The sequence below is a fragment of the Macaca thibetana genome, chromosome 4, assembly GCF_024542745.1.
Source record: "Macaca thibetana thibetana isolate TM-01 chromosome 4, ASM2454274v1, whole genome shotgun sequence".
Taxonomy (NCBI): Eukaryota; Metazoa; Chordata; class Mammalia; order Primates; family Cercopithecidae; genus Macaca; species Macaca thibetana.
The window spans coordinates 44,957,536-44,979,595 of NC_065581.1; the positions used below are offsets into that span (position 1 = coordinate 44,957,536).

The following is a 22,060-nucleotide window of genomic DNA, read 5'->3' on the forward strand; positions in this document are numbered from 1 at the left end:
AGTCGTGCAGGATGGCCCAGCCTGGAGTGGGAGTGGGGCAAGCTAAGGCTGGGGGTGCTGGCTGGGGCTGGGCACGAGGGGCAGGGTAGGTCTGGACTTCCTTCATAGGAGACCAAGCTACGAAAGGGTTATAAACAGAGAAGTAGCAGGGCCAGGTGTCTCTTTAAAAGGCTTCCTGTGGGGGCTGAGGCAAGGAGTGGGCTGGGGGCTGGGAGAGGGGGTGTGGCACCAGCAGCAATGACAGACTGGTGGGCAGAAGTAAAGGACTGAGGAGGGGCTCCTGGCCAGGTTCCTGAGGAGGCTGGGGTGGTGAGTTGGACCCTGCAGGCAGGGCGGATGGGCCACCTGGGGTAGCTGTTAGGCAGGGCAGGTGAGTGGAGCCCTAGCCAGAGCTCTGATGACCTGCCTACCTCCAAGTGACAGGGTTACCAGTGGCAAAATGTGGATGCCAGCCAACAGCAAGGCCTATCAGGCAATTCCTACAGGCTCACACACTGCACCCACATGCACACACAGGCCTATGCACACCACACAGACACACAAATGCACGTGCATCTGGCCCCACTCCCCCATCTGTATTGATAATGGGCTGGGAAAGGGCGTGGGAGCCGGGGCAGAGATCACAGAACAGCAGCACCTTGCTTAGCTCAGGCCTCAGGCCCTGTGCATCTCTTTCTGGAGCCCCAGGGCAGATGCCACTCCATAGCTCAGGCCCATAAGTCCCCCAACCACTCATATGCCCTGAGAACCTGCCTGTAGGTACCTAATCTAGGATAAGCAGACACTCTCCTGGTCACATTAGCAGGGAATGCATCCCTGGGCTTCACAGCCAGCAGCAGAATCCAGACTCGGAACTGAACCTGCTGGGTGGGGGGAATAGGCCGTATCAGAGAGATGAGCATTCACAGGGCCAGCGCAAGGACTCGAACTCAATGTCAGACACTCAACAGCTCAAGCACAGTCTGGGGGAGGCCACACGTAAGAACAATTTGTGTGAACATTTCTGGGAGGAGCCTTGCCCCTCAGGGAGCAATGAGCGTGCAGACTTGGGCTGTACTAATGGGAGGGCAGAGTCCAACCAGAGAGGGGGTGCCCCCTGGGTACCAAGCTGTCCAGGCCCTCCTGGAGCAGTGGTTCCAGATCCGGGAACCCCCTCAAGGGGACAGTGACAAAAAGGGTGATAGGGTAGGGAGGAGTCCAGAAACCCCATCATATGAGGAAATGTCACAGGGGGTTTTAACCCCAAGAAAGAAAGTCCTTTCTGTGGATGGTATCCCAGTTTCTGTGGATGGTATCCCAGTTTCTGTGGATGGTATCCCACTTTTACATGCTCTACATGATGCCTTTCCCTGGTCTTGAGGTTGCACTTACTAGAGGCAGCTTTGCAGTTGCCCATTTGGTTGATCTGTGGAGCCTCCCTAACTAGGCTGTAAGTTTCGTGAGGTCAAGGGCTGTATGTGCTTTTTACCATTGTTTTCCTGGTGCCTGGCACATTCTGGAAGCTCAATAACTGTCTATACATGGAAAGAAAAAGGAAGGAGGGAAGGAAGAAAAAAGGAAGGAAGGAAGGGAGGGAGGAGGGGAGGAAGGGAGGAAGAAAGGAAGGGAGGAAGGGAAGAGGGAGGAAGGGAGGAGGGAAGGAGGGAGAGAAGGAGAGAGGGAGGAAGGGAGGGAGGAGGGAGGAAAGGAGGGAAAGAGGGAGAGGAGAGAGGGAGGAGGAAGGGAGGGAGGAAAGGAAGGGAGGAAGGGAAGAGGGAGGAAGGGAGGAGGGAAGGAGAAAGGAAGGAAGGAGGGAGAGAACAAGAGAGGGAGGAAAGGTAGGAGGAGGGAGGAAAGGAGGGAAGGAGGGAGAGAAGGAGAGAGAGGGGAAGGGAGGGAGGAAAGGAGGGAAAGAGGGAGAGGAGAGAGGGAGGGAGGGAGGGAGGAAAGGAAGGGAGGAAGGGAAGAGGGAGGAAGGGAGGAGGGAAGGAGAAAGGAAGGAAGGAGGGAGAGAACAAGAGAGGGAGGAAAGGTAGGAGGAGGGAGGAAAGGAGGGAAGGAGGGAGAGAAGGAGAGAGAGGGGAAGGGAGGGAGGAAAGGAGGGAGGAGGGAGGAAAGGAGGGAAAGAGGGAAAGAAAGAGAGAGGGAGGGAGGGAGGAAAGGAGGGAGGAGGGAGGAAAGGAGGGAAGGAGGGAGAGAAGGAGAGAGGAAGAAAGGGAGGGAGGAGGGAGGGGAGCAGAAGGAAAAGGGAAGTGGGGAAGAAAGGAAGAGAGTTGAGCATGCCTTGAATGCTCTGAAGGCTGCCACGCAAAGGAGGGTTAAACTGGTTCTCCAGGAGCAGAAGAAATGCCAGCAGAAAGTGAACTTAGGGAGTCAGTTTTTAAATCATCAACAGTAAGAAGTCTTGAAAGTCAGATGGTCACAATGTCGATTGGATGGTCCCAGAAGACTACGAGTTCCTCAGGAATGAGTTTAAGCAGGAGCAAAAGTAGCGCTTTGCAGAGGTGCTATTGCTTCAATGAAGGAACCAATGAATGGTGAGTGAATGAATTAATGAATGAAAATTTACCAGTGACTGCTACAGAGAATTTCTCATGCTGGACAGAAGACTGGAGACCTCTGACGTTTGTCTCAGAAGTGAGTCTGTGAGACTGGCGCTATGCCAGACCCCAGGTAGGCAACGAGCCATGGGCCCTATCCTCAAAGAGCTCAGTGAGACGCACGCAGCACACGCACATAGGCAGGAAAGCACACTTTGAATCTCTCTAGCAATCCCAGACAGGTCATGCTGGAAGACACTCATAACAGGGCAAGGAGAAGTGTCTTGAGAGAAGCTCAGCCCTGACTCCCCTCCCCATACCTTCCCAACTTTCCCAAGGAGGTCGCTTTCTAGAATCCCCTTTGGGCCACTTTCCCAGGGGTGACCCTTTGGCACACGTCTGTCCTGAGGTCATGGCCTGTCTGGCAGCCTCCTCCTCAGGGTTAGGAGTGGGGTTGGCACCTGGCCATCCTGCAGAGGCCTGGGTTAGGTGCCTCAACAGCTCCAGCTCTGGGACGTGTGCAGGTGCCCTAGTTCCAAGCCCCCACTGGCAGGTTCAGAAGCCTGAGACATATAGCCAGGCCCTGACCCCTTGCCTGCAAGCTCCCTGAGAGCAGGGATCATCTCTTACCTGCCTTGGTCTCTCAGTGCTGGCACAGCACGGGTACTCAGTGTATGTGAGGTGAGTGGCAGAGTGCCAGGGCTGGCAGAGCTGCCATGAAAAGGGGTGCTGTGCTCAGGGAGATGGAGATGGAGTGCCTTCCTAGTAGGGTGCAGTAGCACTAGACAGGGACTAGGAAAAGCATGCAAGTCCCCTGAGCCCCCTAAGCCCAGCACCGGGTCAGACTTGTCTTCTGTCCGTGTTCAGGGTCTGCCCTGTCTCCAGCAGCCCCACTGTGGCTGGTGACCCATCAGTGACTCACAGCCAGCTGTGGGCACAGAGTGGAGAAAGTGGCCCCCAGCTGAGCTCATGCACTCGCAATTAGCCCTCTACACCTCCTCACCACGGAGAGCCTCCCAGATTCCACGCACGCACGTCCCAGGCTGCCCTTCCCAACCGCAGCGTGGCTCTTGTGCTTATTTTAGCCTGATGAAGCCTCTTGAAATGTCAGAGCTGCAACCAACCGAGCTAGGGATCATCCAGTTCAATCCTTTCATTCAACCAGGGAGAAAATGGGGATTCAGAGAGGGAGTAAGAGTTGTGCTTCAGGTCATACAGCTAATTGGTGGTGCAGCCAGAAATGGACTGCAGGCTTCGGGGGCCCAGATCCAGCTGTCCTTAACTCCAGGGGGCAATGTGCTTCAGGTAGCCCCTCACCAGACTTCTGGAGCCACTGGAGCCAGCATACATGTGTTTGAATCCTTCTTGGCCACTTGTCAGCTGTGAGACTGTGGGCAAGTTACTCAGCATCTCCAGGCTTCTGTTTCTCCACCTGTAAAATGAGGCTAACAGTGGCATGTCCCTCCCAGGTTGGTGTGAGGAATGAATGAGTTCATATATCTGAACCGCTAAAAGCAGTGCTAAGCACATAGTGCACACTCAAAACATATTAGCTGACATTCTTGGGTGCTTTGTGTAGTCACCAAGACTTGGTCCCTGATGTGGAAAGTTTAAAATTCAGTTTTATGTGTTTGCCAGTGGGCGAGCAGATTCTGGGAGACCAGCCATATAACCAGACTTCTGGAAAACTGATGTAGTGCTACTGTGGGGACAGGTGTTGCTGTCAGAAAGACCCACAGTAGGCACAGAAACTGCCTTCCACTTTGGCAGTCACCATCTGAGACCCACAGATTTGCAGACATCTAGGCAAAGGCAGTTTGGAGATTCTCAGGGCCATTCAAGCTCGGTGAGCCTGAAGAAGTGCCCTTCTGGACTCAAGAACTGGGCTTCTGTTTGTTAATCTGCAAAATAAGGGAAAGCATAGCCTCGGGCTCACTGGGTGGTTGCAGGCATTAGATCAGGTGGGACAGTACCTGAAATAATCCTTTCTAGCTTTCCTCCTCCGTCTTTCTTTGTCATGACCCCCATCATCTGCTTCAGGCCAGTTGTCTCGATTTAGAGCTGCCTACCCTGGGCCCAGTTGGATAAACACTGACGAATTCTTCCCCTTCCAAGTTCCTCTTTTCCCAGTCACCAACTCTCTGATACCTCACACCAGATGAGTTATGGTCCCAGAACATGTAAAAGATTGGGGGTGTTCTCATTCGGACCCCGGAGATCCTTGTTGAATGGATGACTCAGTGAATCAACAACTGCAACGATTCCCAGAACTTCCTGAAAACTCACTCTGAGCTCTTAACATTGGGCAACACTCTGGTTTCCCCCAGAGCCCCACCACAAACCACCTCTGAGGAGAGGCGGCTCTGCAGTTGCCTCATCGCTCTTTGCTGCCTTTCATCACGCTCATTTACACGAGAACTTTCTCTGCCCCTACTGCTCCACCACCCAGTCTGGACAATCAGGTGTGTTTGCATTCTCCCCAGCAGGAAGGCAACACAACCATTCTGCTGTCTGTAACCACTGCTGGCATGCCTAGTGGTCAGTCTTGAGCCCTCTCCATCTGCCCAAGTCACAACTGTCCCCCAACCCACCCCACCCAACCTCCTATGATAGCCTGCATAGGACAACTGACTCTTCTTGCTTGCTATTCCAGCTCCACTGGATCATTAATATCACTGGGAGTCCATGACTCCCACCTAGCCCCAGCCAGCCCCACCTGTAGAGTCCTGCTACGGGTGAGCCATTCCTCACCAGGGGCATTACCTACTGGCTGGATTCTGTTCTTCAGGACAGACTGGAGCTCCCCAGACAAGAAGGCCTGACAGGCTGGAAGTGGTGGCTCACTCCTGTAATCCCAGCATTTTGGACGCCAAGGCGGGTGGATCACCTGAGGTCAGGAGTTCAAGACCAGCCTGGCCAACATGGTGAAACCCCATCTCTACTAAAAAAATACAAAATTAGCCAGATGTAGTGGTGGCGCCTGTAGTCCCAGCTACTCAGGTGGCTGAGGCAAGAGAATTGCTTGAACCCAGGAGGTGGAGGTTGCAGTGAGCCAAGATCACGCCACTGCACTCCAGCCTGGGTGACACAGTGAGACTCCATTTCAAAAAAAGAAGGCCTGAGCCATTTGGGATTTCATGCCCCTTTGAAGGCTGGGAATCTGAGCACTAGTTCTGCCCTCAGGAGCCAGGATATGGCCTGGGCGTCATCTCCAGCTTCGTTCCAGCTTATTCCCCACCATTGGTCCACTGCCCAGGCCTCTGCATGTTTCTGGGCCACCAGTGGTCCCTACACACCAACCAGAGGATTCCAAGAGTGTCTCACCTGGAAGATCCTAAGGAATCACCCAGTCTAGTGGAGATGGTGTCTAGAGTGTTTGAAAATGTTTTGGAATATTTTTCATTGTAACAGTGATTAGAGATGTTCTGGCATTGGGTGCCCCAGGCCGGGCATGCTAGATCCCACAATGGACAAGGCAGTTTGCATAGTGAAGAATTGCACCCCTATTCTCCTTGGAGAAACACCAGTTCTAGTCCAAAGTACTTATTGTACAGTTGTAGAAACTAAGAACCAGCGAGGATAAGGGACTGGCCCAAGGTTACCCAGCAAATTTGTCTCATAAGTATTCTAATAAGGAGGATCCAAGAGTTCTGTTTCTTGGCGATTTCAGTGGTATTTAGCCTCAAAATCCACTAGCAGTCACTAAGTTTGGGGCATGATGGGACAGATGAAGACTAATGTGAGTCACTGGGAAGATTTTGTAGAGGTGTCATTTGAGCTAAGCTTTGAAGGATGACTTGTGGACCTGTGACTCCCGAAAGTAGGAAAGGGCACAACAGACAAAATGGGAAATAGTGGGGAAAGGACTAGAGCCCAGGAGTGAAGGTGGCTGGGAAATGAGCACAGGCTTTGGAAAGGAGAGCCGTGGAAGATGGAGAATGAAAGAAAGGTGACCTGAGGCTAGATCATAGAGGACTTTGCATGTCAAATTGAGTATTGGGGTTGGTTCCAGGACCCCTGCAGATACCAAAATCCCGGAATGCTAAAGTTCCTTAGTATTTGCATATAACCTGTGCACATCCTCCTATATACTTTAAATCGTCTCTAGAATACTTATAATACCTAATACAATGTAAATGCCATATAAATAGTTATTATGCTGTATTGTTTATTTGTATTATTCTTATTTTGCATTGTTATTTTTTATTGCTTTTTCCTCAAATATTTTTGATTTGCAGTTGGTTGAATCTACAGATATGAAACCCACAGATACAGAGGCCCAGCTATATTTTGAGGCCAAGTTATCAGGTGCCTACAAATGTAGAATTATTACATCTTCATGAAAAATTGAACTTTTATATCATTGTGAAATGTCTGTATATCTAGCAATGCTCTTTGCTTTAAAATCGATTTAGTCTGATTTTAACATAGCTGCACTAGCTTTTTGTTTTTGTTAGTGTTACATGTTTTATCTTTAACTTTTATCTTTCTTTATCTCTATATTTCAGGTACATCTATGTATAGCGTGTAGCTGGATTTGGATTCTTTTTTCTTTTTATGAGACAGGGTCTTACTCTGTTGCCCAGGCTGAAGTGCAGTGGCATGATCACGGCTCACTACATGCTCACTGCTCACAACAGGTATGCGTCACCATGCCCAGATCATTTCTGTACTTTTTGTAGAGATGGGTTTTCTCTGTGTTGCCCAGGCTGGTCTCTAGCTCCTGGGCTCAAGTGATCCTCTCACCTTGGCCTCCCAAAGTGCTGAGATTATAGGCATGAGCCACTGTGCCTGGCCAGATTTGGGTTCTTATCCAAAATAAGTCTGAAAATCTTTGCCTTTTAATGGGAAAAAAAATAGTCATTTTATATATAATGAAATTACTGTTTATTTGGACTTCAACCGATACTAAGTGCTTTCTATGTGTCCTACTTACCTATGCTCCTTTTTCTCTCCTTTCTTTGCCTTCTGTTGGAATTATTTTATTTAATTATCCCTCTTTTAGAATATGGAAATTATTCACATTTTTATAATTTTTTAGTAGCCACCCAGAGATTACAGCATGCCTTCTTAACAAATCCTAATGTTAATTGATTCTTTTGCTCTCCCCAAAATAAATGCAAGAACCTTAAAAACCTTAACTCTTCCCAAACATCATCATTATTTTTATTTATATGTAGCATATATTTGCTATTTATCCACATGTATACCATTTTCATTGCTCTTTATTCTTTCCCGCATCTCTATTCTTCTATTTAGAATTATTTTCTTCTCCCAAAAAAATGTCCTATTAATGCAGATCTGCTGGTAATTACTTGTCAGTTTTATTTTTCTAAAAATATATTTCTTTCACCTTCCTTCTTGAATACTTTTTTCTGGGCATTAAATTGTAGGCTGCCCATTTTATTTTAGCCCTTGTAACATTTTTATTTACGATAAGAAATGTATACAGTCATGCACCACAAAACATTATGGTCAATAACATACAACATACTTAACAGAAGTTTAATCAAATTATAATGGAGCTGAAAGTTCCCATTGCCTAGTGACAGTGCAGCCATCATACGTCATAGTGCAGCATGTTATTTATGTCTTTGTAGTGATGCTGGTTTAAACAAACCTACTGTGCTGCCAGTCACATACAAGTATAGCACTTAAAATTATGTACAGTACATATTTGATAACGTTCATAAATGACTATGATACTGATTTATGTATTTACCATATTATACTTTTAATCATTAGAGTATAATCTTCTTTCTTACTAAAAAAAAAAAAAAAAAAAAAAAAGGTTAACTGTAAAACAACCTCAGGCAGGTCCTTCAGAGGTATTCCAGAAGAAGGCATTGTTATCAGAAGAGATGACAGCTCCGTGGTTTTTTTTTTTTTTTTTTTTTTTTGAGACGGAGTCTGGCTCTGTTGCCCAGGCTGGAGTGCAGTGGCCGGATCTCAGCTCACTGCAAGCCCCGCCTCCCGGGTTCACGCCATTCTCCTGCCTCAGCCTCCCGAGTAGCTGGGAGTACAGGCGCCCGCCACCTCGCCCGGCTAATTTTTTTTGTATTTTTAGTAGAGACGGGGTTTCACTGTGTTAGCCAGGATGGTCTCGATCTCCTGACCTCGTGATCCGCCCGTCTCGGCCTCCCAAAGTGCTGGGATTACAGGCTTGAGCCACCGCGCCCGGCCAGCTCCGTGTGTTATTAACCCTGAAAAACTTCCAGTGGGACAAGGTGTGGAGGTGGAAGACAGTGATGTTAATGATCTCGACCCTGTATAGGCCTAAGCTAAATCTTGTGTCTTCATTTTTAACAAAAAACTTTTAAAGGTTAAAAACAATTTTCATAGAAAAAAAGTTACAGAATTAAAGTATTTTAAAAGAATATTTTTGCACAGCTATAAATGTGTTTTTGTTTTAAGCTAAATGTTAATACAAAAGAATCAAAAACTTTTTAAATTAAATAGCTTATAAAGTTAAAAAGTTACTGTAAACTAAGGTTGATTTATTACAGAAGAAAGAAAATTTTAAAAATAGTTTTAGTGTAGCCCAAGCGTACAGTGTTCATGAAGTCTACAGCAGTATACGGTAATGTCCTAGGCCTTCACACCTACTCACCATTCACCCACTGACTTACCCAGAGCAACTTTCAGTCCTTTAAGCTCCGTTCATGGTAAGTGCCCTCTACAGGTGCACCCTTTTTTATCTCTTATGTTGTATTTTTACTGTACTTTTTCCATATTTAGATATGCAAATAATTACCATTGTGTTACGATTGCCTATAATATTCAGCACAGTAACATGATATAAAGGTTTGTATCCTAGAACCATATAGCCCAGAAGAGTAGGCAATACCCTCTATATTTGTGTAATTATACTCTATGATGTTCACACAACGATGAAATTGCCTAATGATGCATTTCTCAGACACATGACTATATTTGGTCTTCATCCCAGTTTCCTGGCACACAGCTCCTAAAAGCTTTGAAATCTCTTAAGTGATAAGTATCTTTTGTAGCTAATGAGATGTCTGGTGACTGGGGGCTCCTGGATAGCCTCAGGATGGGGCTGGTTGCCAGGGGAACCAACCATGTGATTAGAGTGTTGTAACTTTCAGACCCCCCGCCCCAACCTCTGGAGAGGAGAGAAAGGCTGCAGGTTGAGTTGATCACCAATGGCCAATGTTGTGATCAATCATAAAAACCCAAAGGAACTGGATTCAGAGAGCCTCCAGATTGCTGAACACGTGGTGGTTCCTAGAAGGTGGTGTTCCTGGAGAGGACATGGAAGTCTACACCCCTTCCCTCATACCTCGCTTTGCGTAGCTCTCCCATCTGGTTGTTCATCTGTATCTTTCAAAATTTTCTTTGTGATAAATTGGCAATAGTAAGTAAAGTGTTACCTTGAGTTCTGTGAGCCTCTCAAGAAATTTAATTGAACCTGAGGAGAAGGGAAACCCCCAGTTTATAGCCTGCTAGTCAGAAATATACATTGCAACCGGGGACTTGTAATTGTCATCTGAAGTGGGAGGCAGTCTTGTGGGACTGTCCTTAGACCTGTGTGATCTACATTAACTTCAGTTAGTGTCAGTATTGAATTCAGTTAGTGTCAGTGTTGACCCTCAATTGGTGTCCTCTAGAGAGCTGATTGTTGGCAGGGAGAAATCGCCACATATATGCCAGAAGTGTTCCATGTTGAGAAAAACACTTACTTTGTTCTTTTCCATCTCATATGGGACTCTAAAGAATTCCATCATATTCTGGCTTCCATTGTTTCCATTAAGAAATTAGCTGCATGACTAATTGTTGCCCCTTTGAAGGTAATCTGTTTATTAAAAGATCTCCTTAGCTGAGTGCGAGTGCTGTGGCTCACACCTGTAATCCCAGCACTTTGGAAGGCTGAGGCAGGTGAATCACTTGAGGTCAGGAGTTTGAGACCAGCCTGGCCAACATGATGAAACCCCATCTCTACTAAAAATACAAAAATTAGCTGAGCATGGTGGCACGCACCTGTAATCCTGGCTAATTGGGAGGCTGAGGCAGGAGAATCGCTTGAACCCGGGAGGTAGGTGGATCACAAGGTCAAGAGATTGAGACCATCCTGGCCAACATGGTGAAACCCCGTCTCTACTAAAAATACAAAAATTAGCTGGGCGTGGTGGTGCATGCCTGTAGTCCCAGCTACTTGGGAGCCTGAAGCAGTAGAATCGCTTGAACCCAGGAGGTGGAGGTTGCAGTGAGCCAAGATCGTGTCACTGCACTCCATTCTGGATGACAGAGACTCTGTCTCAAAATAAATAAATAAATAAAAATTAAAAAAAATTAAGATCTCCTTATCGTTAATGATCAGGTTTTAGTTTTACTCTGATAGAAAAGCTGCACTCTTCAGTTTAACTCTGATAGGCTTAGGTGCAGGTTCCTTTTTATTTATCTTGCTTTAGGTTCTTTGGGCTTAACTGAGTATATGGACTGATATCTTTCATCAGTTTTGGAAAGGTCTCAGCCATTATCCCTTCATAGATTGTTTTTGCCCTATTCTCTTCAACATCCTAATTGCTTTCTCTATGTCTTTTAGACTGTCTTCTATATTTTTCATTCTTTTACCTTTCCATGCTTCATTCTGGATATTTTTTTTTTTGTCTTTTTTTGAGATGGAGTCTCGCTCAGGAGACTGGCTCTGGAGTCACCCAGGCGGGAGTGCAGTGGCATGATCTCAGCTTACTACAACCTCTGCCTCCTGGGTTCAAGCAATTCTCCTGCCTCAGCCTCCTGAGTAGTTGGGACCACAGGAATGCACCACCACGCCCAGCTAATTTTTGTATTTTTTTTAGCGGAGACAGGGTTTCACCATGTTGTCCAGGTTGGTCTCGAACTCCTGATCTCAAGTGATCCACCCACCTCGGCCTCCCAAAGTGATGGGATTACAGGCGTGAGCTACCATGTCTGGCCTGGATATTTTTTCTAATCTAGCTTCTAATTCAGTAATCCTTTCTTCAGCTATGTCTCATATACTTTTAAACCTATCCATTGAATTCTTAGTCTTAGGTATTATAATTTTCAGTTTTAGAATTTTTATTTTTTTAACAAAGTTTCAATTGCCTGCCAAAATTCTCAAATCATGTCTATTTCCATCATGTATTTTTCATCTCCTTGAACATAATAAGCATTGCTGTTTTTTTAATTATAAAATCTGGATCTGATAATTCCAACATCTAGAGCCCCTGTTGTATATGCTTTTATGTTTGTTCATGTTGTCTAGTCTCATGTGTTTGGTTTTTGGTTTTGGTTTTGGTTTTGGGGTGTGTGTGTGTGTGTGTTTTATTTGTTTGTGTGTGTGTGTGTGTGTGAGTTGTTTTTGTTTTGTTTTTTTGTGTCCTGGACCTTGCAGGTGCAAAGTTGTTTGTAGAAATTAGCTGACACCAGGATGACATCTTCTTCCAGAGAAGATTTGCAAGACCCTGAGGGCACTAGCAACACTGGGTCACCTTAATCCAATTTCAGGAATCGAGATGAGTCAAAGCAGAGCTACAGTCGCTGTAAGAACCTGTCTACTTCCAGTTTATCCTTAGTCCTTAGGCACAGCCCTTTGGGGTCTCAACCCAAAGCAAGGAGGTTTACTAAATGCTCCTCTTGGTAGGCCCAGTCTCATAGCCCCAGATCCTGAAAAGCTCTGATCAACCTTTCAAGCTCTCAGTCACTCACTCCCTCCATTCCCAGAGGAAAAGCATTTAAAAGCCAAGCTCAGCCAGGTGCAGTGACTTAAGTCTATAATCCCAGCAATTTGGGAGGCTGAGGCAGGAGGATCACTTGATCCAGGTGTTCCAGACCAGCCTGGACAACATAGCAAGACCCTATCTCTAAAAACAAACAAATTTTTTTTAATTAACTGGGTGTAGTGGTGCACATCTGTTACCCCACCTACTCAGGAGGCTGAGGTAAAAGGATTGCTTGAGCCGAGGAGGTTAAGACTGCAATGAGCTGTGATCACATCAGTGCACTCCAGCCTGAGCAACAGAATAAGACCCTGTCTCAAAAAAAAAAAACAAAAACAAACAAACAAAAAAAACGCCAAGCTCACCTCCCTAGTCTCAGTCCTCTCCATATCCTAGCTCAATAATTATCTACTATCTTGTTTGTCTTATTAGTGCTCAGATACTTCAAACGGTCTGGTGTTGTGGTGGTAGTGGTAGTTTGGTTTTTTTTTAATATATAGCTCTTCTAGTTTCCCTCAGCAAGAAGATTGATCACCATTACCTAGTCTGCTGTTACTAAAAGCAAGCACAATGATGTGCAGGAAATTTCTGAGACACAACCATGCTAAAAAGACGTTTTGTGTTTTAAAGCTAACAGTTTACACAACACAGATTAACACGTCAAGGATTGTCATAACAGAGTTTATTTTTCGGAGTTAAAAAGTTTCAAGATTTATATGATTTATTGACTTTAATACCAAAGAGGATGAGTCAGGATAATAGACTTAATAAGAGCAAAGTTAAATGTGAAGTGGTTTCATGTTTTGAAAATAAAATTAGATTCTGTGCTCATTTTTAAAGAACCGTGACCCAAGAGAACTGACAACACTGGTGGGAGTTTCTAGGAAGGGGAGAGGAGCCAAGGGCTTGCTCTGGGGTGATGGGGAGGAGCAGGCAGATCTTGGAAGAGTACGGTGAGTTCAGCACTGATGGCCTTCATCCAGCCTGCTGAAGAGTCCAGCAGGAGAGGCGTCAGGGGCCAGGGGTGGGGTTCTAGCTGGGTCAGCTAATGGACAGTGAACCAGAGAAATTGACTTGGGAGCTGCTTGTGGCCAACTGGAATTGGAACAAGGGGAGCTAAATCACTCTGATGGTGAGTGCACAGAGAGAGAAGGATGCCCTCAGAGCACCAACCTTCAAGAGGGCTTGGTGGGAGTTCCCTGAGGGGAGCAGAAAGACTTCCAGATGATGGGAGGTTGAACCTGCTGGGAAGAGGCTCTTTCGAAGTCTTGCTGGCCCTAGAACCAATTTCCCCCAAGAAGTTGAGGCTGAGAAGAGGAGGCCTCTGCTGACTTGGTGAGAGCAGTTTCCATAGGGTTTGGAACCAGAAGGCTGCTGAGAGGGGCTAGGAACAAGTGGGAGGTCAGGAAATAGAGGCAGTGTGTGTAGACTTCTTTTTTAGAATGTGTGGGGCTCTGAAGGAAGGAATTGAGGTGGTGATTCAGGGAAGAGCTAGTGGGAATAACTGGAGGAAGTTTGTGGGCAGAAGGGAAGACTCTTGGGCAGACAGAGGGGCTAAAGAACCCCAGGAAATGAAAAAAACTGAGGGATTCAGTGCCCACCCTGGGTAGCAACGTTCAGAGCCCTGCACTCCACCAATAGCTCCTGTTAATCTCATTTTTCTGATGAGGAAAGTGAGACTCAGAGAGGCTGACTTGCCCAGGTGACTGCTAGAGAGAGGTAGGCCTGGGATGGACACGCAAGTTTGTCGAGTTACAAAGCCCATCTCTTAGCCTCTGCCCCCTCTCCCCGTGCTCATCATGGTTTCAGGATTTTCCGTGACCATGACCACCCCCGTCACCACTACACTGTCACCGTCATCACGCCCACTGTGGCCTCCACCACTATGACCACCTCCGTCACTGTCCACCCCACCACAGTAATTACGCTCACCAATACAAGATTTCCTGTGCAGGACACATGCAGTTTCTGTCTTTAGGGGTCTTCTATTCTGAGAACATGCAAACAACAAAATAGGCGAGCAGAGACAGTCAGCCAGAGCCTCTGCAGCATGCGGCTGGCCAGGGGCTGTGCTGGTCCTATAGTCAGGCTTGAGCTTCCAGCTTCTTTCTGAGGAGGGGTCATGTCAGAGACCGGTTTTGCCATTTGCTTACCTTTTCCCATGGCAAACTCCATGGGCCTCCTCCATCACCCATCCTCACCCCACCCCAAATCCTCCATTCATTGTCTCTGAGCTGAGAAAATTAAACAGATTTTTCCAAGGGAAAATCCTTAGGGAAGGGAGTGTGTGCAGAGGGATTAGGGGCTGGGCTGAGACCCAGCCATTCTTGGTCCTCCTCCGAGACTCTTGGCTTCCTGCAGGGACATGCTCCCCACTCACGAGGGCCCCCTTCCCTCCCCCAGCACCACCACACCCCTCCTTGGCACAACCAGGGATGGGAAGCCCAGGAGTACAGCCTGGGCCTGCCACCTCCATGTCTCAGGGGACAGACCCTTCAGGCCTGAAGAGAGAGAGGTCTGGGATATAAGAGGGAGACAAAGTGGGGATGAGGCAGGCCTGGGGATGCTCAGAGAAAGTTTCCATGCTGAGCAGCTTGTTCTGAGCCACGCTGCCAATTCCCCCTCCTCACTAATCCCAGGATTAGAGAAAGTGGAGTCCGGGAATACAGGAGCCAGAGTCTGGGGATGGGCACAGTGTGGCGAAGGGAACCAGACAGGCTTGCAGTGGAAGCGCTGCTCAGCCCGTCACATGCAGCTGCTGTGTGGTCCAGACAGGCCATTGACCTCTCTGAGCTCCATGCCCTTGTTTGTCAAGTGAGGATCATTTAGATAGAGCACATGTGTTAGCTGATGTGTTCGGGAGGCAGTGGCTAGTTGCAATGGCCATTGTTGTGAGCTCTAAGTGCAGGGAAGAGGGGTTAGGAAAGTGTGTGGCTATTTCTTGCCCCACCGGACATCACCCCTGGCCTCTCGAGCCCTGGAAGGCCGAGCTGCTCACTGGGGAGAACGTGCGTTGGCATCAGGATGGCCGGGTGGGACCTCCGCTCCACTGTGTGAGCCGGCGATGACTCATCCTCACCAGGCTGCCATTTCCAGGTTGCTACACCAAGATGCCTTATAGGCCTGCTTCCAGGACTGAGTGAGAGTTAGCATAGGCAAGGGTCTAACCCAGTGTCTCTGGGTGTCTGCCTCACTTCCCTTTTTCCTTGGTCTGAACCCAGTGAGTCCAAGCCACTGGTTCATCCTCTGTACTCAGGGGCAGACAGGGGCCCCAGCAGTCCTTATCTTGCCCTGTGTTTGCCATAACCGCTTGCTCCTCTTCCCCAAAGCCATTTTCGCCTGTCACTGTCCTTGCTCAGGAGCCTAGCTTAAGCTCCCAATTCTCACAAACCAGCCTTCTCAGCCTGGCATTGAAGGCCCCAGCATGCCTGCCTCCAGCCCCATCCTCTCTGCCTGTCTCACCAAATGCTCCTCACCCCAAGCTCTAACGTGGCCCTGGCTGACCCCTTGCCTCCCCCTGGTCCCTGCAGCACTCATCCCTGCCGCCTCCTTCCTCTGTCCTCCCTAGACTTCCGAGTTGGGCCCTGCCTCATTTGTCTTTGAGTTCCTACGGATGTAAAAAGTCACAGACAAACCAAATCTCCAGCAGCAGCAGAGAGGAAGTCTATCAATAACAGGCCATAACGCAGTTACCAGGAGGATTGGCTTTGGGAAAGAAGCAGGTAATCGAATCTCCCTTCAGGCGCCATCTGTCTCCATTGCCCCTGCCTCACCCACTGGATGCTCACCTGCGTCCGGCGGCCAAGCAAGCGGGCCTGGCGGTAATGCAATTACAGCACCATTCCATTAAAGGGAGCTTGGGTTCTTTGGGGACAAGGGGAAGGGTTTCAGAAGGACAAGCAGGAGAGAACAAGGACAGGGTCAGAAGGAAACAAATGCAGAAGCGACACCCACAGCCAAGATTGATCTGGAAAAGAGTGCAGAAGAGTATGCTGTTCTCAATATTCCTGTTTCTTTTGAATTCTCACCCATATCTTCTCCCTTTCAAGTTTCTGAAACTGCTGCTTTGTGGGAAGGTCCCTAGCACACAGAAGGTGCTGAGACATATCAACCCAGACCCTGGCACCAGGCTGCCTGGGACGTTACCCCACCCTGTCCCTGGCCAGGTGTATGACCTGGGGCAGGCTAGTTAACCTCTCTGTGTCTGAGTTGGCCCCTCTGTAAAATGCAGATGGTGAGAGCAATAGTGATAGTGATACCCACGTCACAGCCTGCTGTGGGGACTAAACGAGTTAATCTAGGTAAAGCCTTAGAGAGGGCCTGGTCTATGGGACTCCCACATGGTCATCCATTCAGGTGGGATGGCAGCTCCTAGAGGGCTCCCTGGAGGGGCGGCCAGAACCCTGCTTATGTACAGTGAAATGGTGCAGGGATGATCTCTTCACAGCCACGCAGTGGCCTGCAAGAGCTGAGCTCCTCTTCCAGGATCATAACTGAGCCCTATTCCTCACTGTCTGTCACAGGGGCTGTGTAGGGACAGCAGGCAGCTGGTCCCTGGGCTTCACAGCCAGCCCACTCCTAGAGCTTCTCATTCCACTGGTGTGAGATGAGACCCAGGCATTGGTAACTATTGCAAACTCCCCCAGACAAGCTCATAAGCAGCCAGGGGTGGAGACCACCACCTCTGGCCTGGGAGACCAATGTGAGTGCGGTTATAGCGCCTGGCAGAGAACCAGCCAAGAGAGGTCAGCAGGACCAGGAAACACAGGCACCTGAGGACCCCAGACCCTCAAGGCCACCAACCTTGAGCAGGCAGCAAAGGGTGGCATGGAGTTTCTGGTTGCCAATTCCTCATTCAATTATTCCACAGATGTTTACTATCTGCCTGGTCTGTGCTGGGGCCTGGGCAAGGCCCCCAGGCTCCAGAAAGGCGAGACGCAGTTCTGCCCTTCAGGCCACAAGGTATAGTGGGGGAAGCAGTGGCAGTCCGGAATAAGAGCAGTAGCTGCTGGGGCACAGTATACCCCGAGAAAGCTAGAGTTGGGGAGCACGGGGCACATATACATATTTTTGACATTGACACTATGCTGAAGATACCCTTAGAATTCGTATTTTTCAGTGATAACTTCCCACCTTCATAAACAGTCATGCACAATACGATTTTTCAAGGCCACATATCACACCACATGGGGTGCTGTAATTTATCTAGCCCTCCCTCTGCTGCTGGATATTTAGTTTTTTCAGAGGCATCACTGAGGAGGGCTTATTTTCCTTGCACAGTGAGATGCACAAAGGTGGCAGCAGGCTACCGCTGATGTTACAGCCGTGTGTGCTGCCATCCACAGCCCGGGCTCCCTTTAGCTTTCTGCCCCTCCTGCCTGAACTTGTGGCTCCCTCCTTCATGCTCAGAGAATGGCTGTTGGACTTCCAGCCATCACATCCACATTCTACGCAAGAAAAATGGGGAGAGAGAAGAGCAGAGCATGATGCCTGCTGAGAATCCCCCCCTTTAAGCAAGAGAACAATACAGTTGATCCTTCAAGGACATGCTCCCCACTCACCAGGACTCCCTTCCCTCCCCCAGCACCACCACACCCCTCCTTGGCACAACCAGGGATGGGAAGCCCAGGAGTACAGCCTGGGCCTGCCACCTCCATGTCTCAGGGGGCAGACCCTCCCTAGAGCTGCCCACAGGCTCTCTCCACCAGACCTCAGGCCTGGAGAGAGACACATGGCCAGGTCCATGTCTAGGCCCACCCTAGTTGCAAAGGAGCCCGGAAAGTCTAGCCTTTGCTGGGCACACTGCTGCTGCCGCCCTAAAGAGAACTGGAATTGTATTAGGAAGGAGGGTGGGGAGGAAAAGCAGGCGCCTAACACCGTCTGCCACCTTGATCCTATAGCATGACAAAATGCCTTATTGTGGATACGCAGCCCGGCAAGCAGTGGGTCCTCCAGGCACAGATTATTCCAATAGAGGTTAGCTGATGACTTTGCCAGAAATGTCTAGGGGAGGATTCAAACAAAAGAAGGAAATCAAGAGGCTCCACAGCTCTTTTTGGACTTAGGGCTTTAGGGGAAGAGTCCCACACCCTTAATTAGGTTATTCTATAACTTGAGTTTAATGGAGAAAGTATGATGAATTGGAAGTCAGAGGTTCTAACCTCACTCTACCTCTCACTGTGCAACCTGTAGCAAATTCTTAAATTTTCTGAGCCTCAGATTCCTCTGCTATAAAATGGGAATAAAGTACCTTATAATTATTTGTGATTGATATGTGCTGGACACTATGTGAATTATTTACATGAATTATCTTACTTAATTCTAACAACTCTATGAGATGACTGTTATTATTTCCCCCATTTTACAAACAAAAAACTATGGCACAAAAAGGGTTAACAGTGAAACAATGCTCTTCCCCACCCCCTTCAAGCATTACTGAGGTATAATTGACAGATAAAATTGTATATTTTTAAAGTGTCCAGTGTGATGATTTGATATATGTATATATTGTGGCATGATTCCCGCCATCAGGTTAGTTAACACATCCACATCCCTCACATAGGAGGCAACATTTATCGCCACTGCACCCTCCTCTCTGCCAGAATCTTGCAGAGTTAAGTGTAACACATATGTGAACTGTGACATGCTTCACAAATAGTCTACATTGGAGCCTTCTGTGTTGCCTTAGGACTGTAGACTAGAAGGAAAATAACAAATTCATGTATTCGTTTAAGAAATATTTCTCATTCAACTGCTATGCTCCAGTGCTCTCTTAGGGCAGACATCAGTAACCAAACAGAAAAAGCATTTGTCCCTCAAAGAGCTTACTCTTACTTTTAAATGAAAAGAGGCATAGAGAGGAAACAAAATTAGAAAATTAGTGAGTTTATGTTAATACATACTTGATAGATGGTGATATATGCTATGGAGAAAACTAAAGTAGAAAAGGAGAGTGTTAGGATGACTAGGGGCTGCCATTTTAGATGAAGGGGTCAGAAAAGGCCCCTTCTGTACAAAGAGGACATTTGTAGGAAGCAAGGGAACCCATTACATGGACATCTGGGGAAGGTGTCCCACGCAGCGGGAACAGCTGATGCAATGGTTCAATGTGGGCACTTGCTTGGGATGTTTGAGAAACAGCAAGAAGGCTCAAGGGACTAGAGTGGATTGGTGGATTGAGTGAGCCGAGAGTGGGGAGAGGAAGTCAGGGGGCAATAGGGTAGGGGCTGGTTAAGGTTTTGTGGCCACTATAAGGATGTTGGCTTTTGCTTGAGGAAATGGGAGCCACCAGAGGGTTCTGAGCAGAAGGGTGACATGATCTGATCTGCTTTTAACAGGATCAGTCTGGCCACTGCTGAGAATTGGCGAAGCAAAGGGGCAGGCAGGAAGACCAGTTGGGGGCCATGCAATAATCCAGCTGAGAGAGGTAGGTGGTTTGGCCCAGGTGGTCATGGTGAGTGGGTGAGACGTGGTCAGATTATGGATGGTTTTTGTTTTTGTTTTTGAGATGGAGTGTCACTCTGTCACCCAGGCTGGAGTGCAGTGGGGCAATCTTGGCTCACTGCAACCTCCGCCTCCTGGGTTCAAGATGGTCGTGTGTCAGTCTCCCTCCCAAGTAGCTCAGATTACAGGTGTGTGCTACCAGGCCCAGCTAATTTTTTGTATTTTTAGTAGAGACAAGTTTCTCTATGTTGGTCAGGCTGGTCTTGAACTCCTGAACTCAAGTGATCCACCCACCTTGGCCTCCCAAAGTGCTGGGATTACAGGCATGAGCCACCACACTCAGCCAGATTATGGATGTATTTTGAAGATAGATAGAGCTGATAGGATTTACTCATTGATTGGACAGGGAGTAAGGAAAAGAGAGAGAGAAGTCAAAGATGACTCCAAGGTTTTTGGGTCTGAGCAAGCTGGAGGAGGGAGTTAACTGTGAGAGGGAAGACTATAGGGAATGAAGATTTGGAAGAGCAGATCAGATGCTCAGTTTTGGACATACTGATTTTGATCTTCTCATTAGACCTCCAGGGAGAGATGTTAAGCAGACAATTTGAATACACAAGTCTGGAGTTCAGGGGAAAGGCTCAGGCCTAAGATATAAATGAAAGGGTCATGAGCATATAAATAGTATTAAAGCAATGACAGTGAATTAGTTTACCAAGGGAGTAAACACAGAGGAGAGACAGAAGATGTGCCAGTACTGAGCCCTAGGGCTTTCCAGTGTTCGGAGGTTGAGGAGACCAAGAAGGCACAGCCAGAGAGGTGGGAGGAGAACCGGGAGAGGGCAGTGTCCTGGAGGCCAAGGGAAGAAAACACAGATGACTTATCTAGAAACAGCCATAAAAGGTTTCAAAAAGTTAATGTCCTTTAACTAAAAAATGTGCTTCAAGAATATCTTGTAATTAAATGCTCCTGACTGTGCGCACAGATTCATGGCCAAGGATGTTCTTGATAGTGTGGGTTATAAAAGTGAAAAACAGAAAACCACCTGAATGTCTAACGATAGGGTCTTGGCTAAATAAATTATGATACATCCATGTGATGGGATAGCTGACAGCCATGAAAACTTACTTTTTTTTTTTTTTTTTTTTGAGACCGAGTCTCACTCTGTCACCAGGCTGGAGTGCAGTGTCACAATCTTAGCCCACTGCAACCTCCACCTCCCGGGTACAAGCGATTCTCCTGCCTCAGCCTCCCAAGTAGCTGGGACTACAAGCATGTGCCACCACACCCAGCTAATTTTTGTATTTTTAGTAGAGACGGAGTTTCACCATGTTGGCCAGGATGGTCTCGATCTCTTGACCTAGTGATCCGCCCACCTCAGCCTCCCAAAGTGCTGGGATTACAGGCATGAACCACCGCGCCTGGCCTGAAAACTCACATTTTGTGGAAAATTTTAAGACTCCTAAAAGACCTGCATGCAGGTTTGTCTTCATGATCTATTATTAAGTGAAAGCAAGCTGGTTACAAATCATTATATTCAACAAGGTCCTTGTGTCAGTCAGTTAAGACTATGGGAGCCACTCTAGGCATTTCAAGCAGAAAGGGATTTAGTCCTGGGAATGAGTGTATACAAAGGTGTGGAAAGGCTGGCTTGGGTTGTTTGCTAGCTTTTAGAGTGTTAGGAAGTTGCTGAAACCACATGATACCTGAGCCTCTAGCACCAAAGCAAAGAAAATGCCTGGAGGCTTCTCAAAAATCTCCTATCTGCTGAAGCCCACACAGCTGCCCACAGCTGCCACCAGGAAAATATTATGATTTATGCTTCTTTTCCATCTGCCAAATCTTGTGAAATTGCCTCTCATTGGCTGGCGAGGATTCTGAGGATTGTAGCTCCCTGGCTTCCAGCCCCTGCTGGCCAGGGAAGCATAGGTTAGGGGAGGGAAATTATATCAAGTTGCCAACAGACAATACTGCACACTTTACAAATATTTCCTTACAAAGATAATGTGCCTGGAGAAAAGACTAAATGCATAAATGCTGTGGTAGGCCAAATAATGTCTCCCAAAGACGTCCACACCCTAATGCCTGGAACTTGTGAATACATTATGTTACTTGTCAAAAGGGACTTTGCAGATGTGATTAAGGTTAAAGACCTTAAAATCGGGATATTTTCCTGGGTCATCCAGGTGGACCCCATCTAACTGCATAAGCCCTTAAAAGCAGAGAACATTCTCTCTAACTTTGCCTTCTGCTGTATCTCCCATCTTCCCCTTTTGCCACATCTCTCCTTTGCTTCTAGCACAGTTTGGAGAGGATCCCTCCAAGTCTGAGGATCCCTCGTTCTAGGGAGGGGAGGGGCTGTTGGTGTCCCTAAGCTGCTAACACCAGGTGGTATCT

At 47.6% G+C, this 22,060-nt stretch overlaps 1 protein-coding gene across 18 annotated transcripts in view; it reads right to left on the reverse strand.

Annotated features, from left to right (window-relative positions):
* MRPS18A (mitochondrial ribosomal protein S18A) overlaps positions 1-22,060 on the reverse strand; it is a 564,209-nt gene that overhangs the window by 344,006 nt on the left and 198,143 nt on the right. The window contains exon 1 of one of the 18 annotated variants that reach the window (XM_050787013.1): positions 18,643-18,646. The exons of 16 other annotated variants lie outside the window; for them this stretch is intronic. The gene's annotated coding sequence lies outside the window, so the exon portion shown is untranslated. Of the gene's footprint in view, positions 1-17,724; positions 17,729-18,642; positions 18,647-22,060 lie in introns of those variants that run through there. One more of the 18 variants, XM_050787028.1, reaches the window with a different exon arrangement.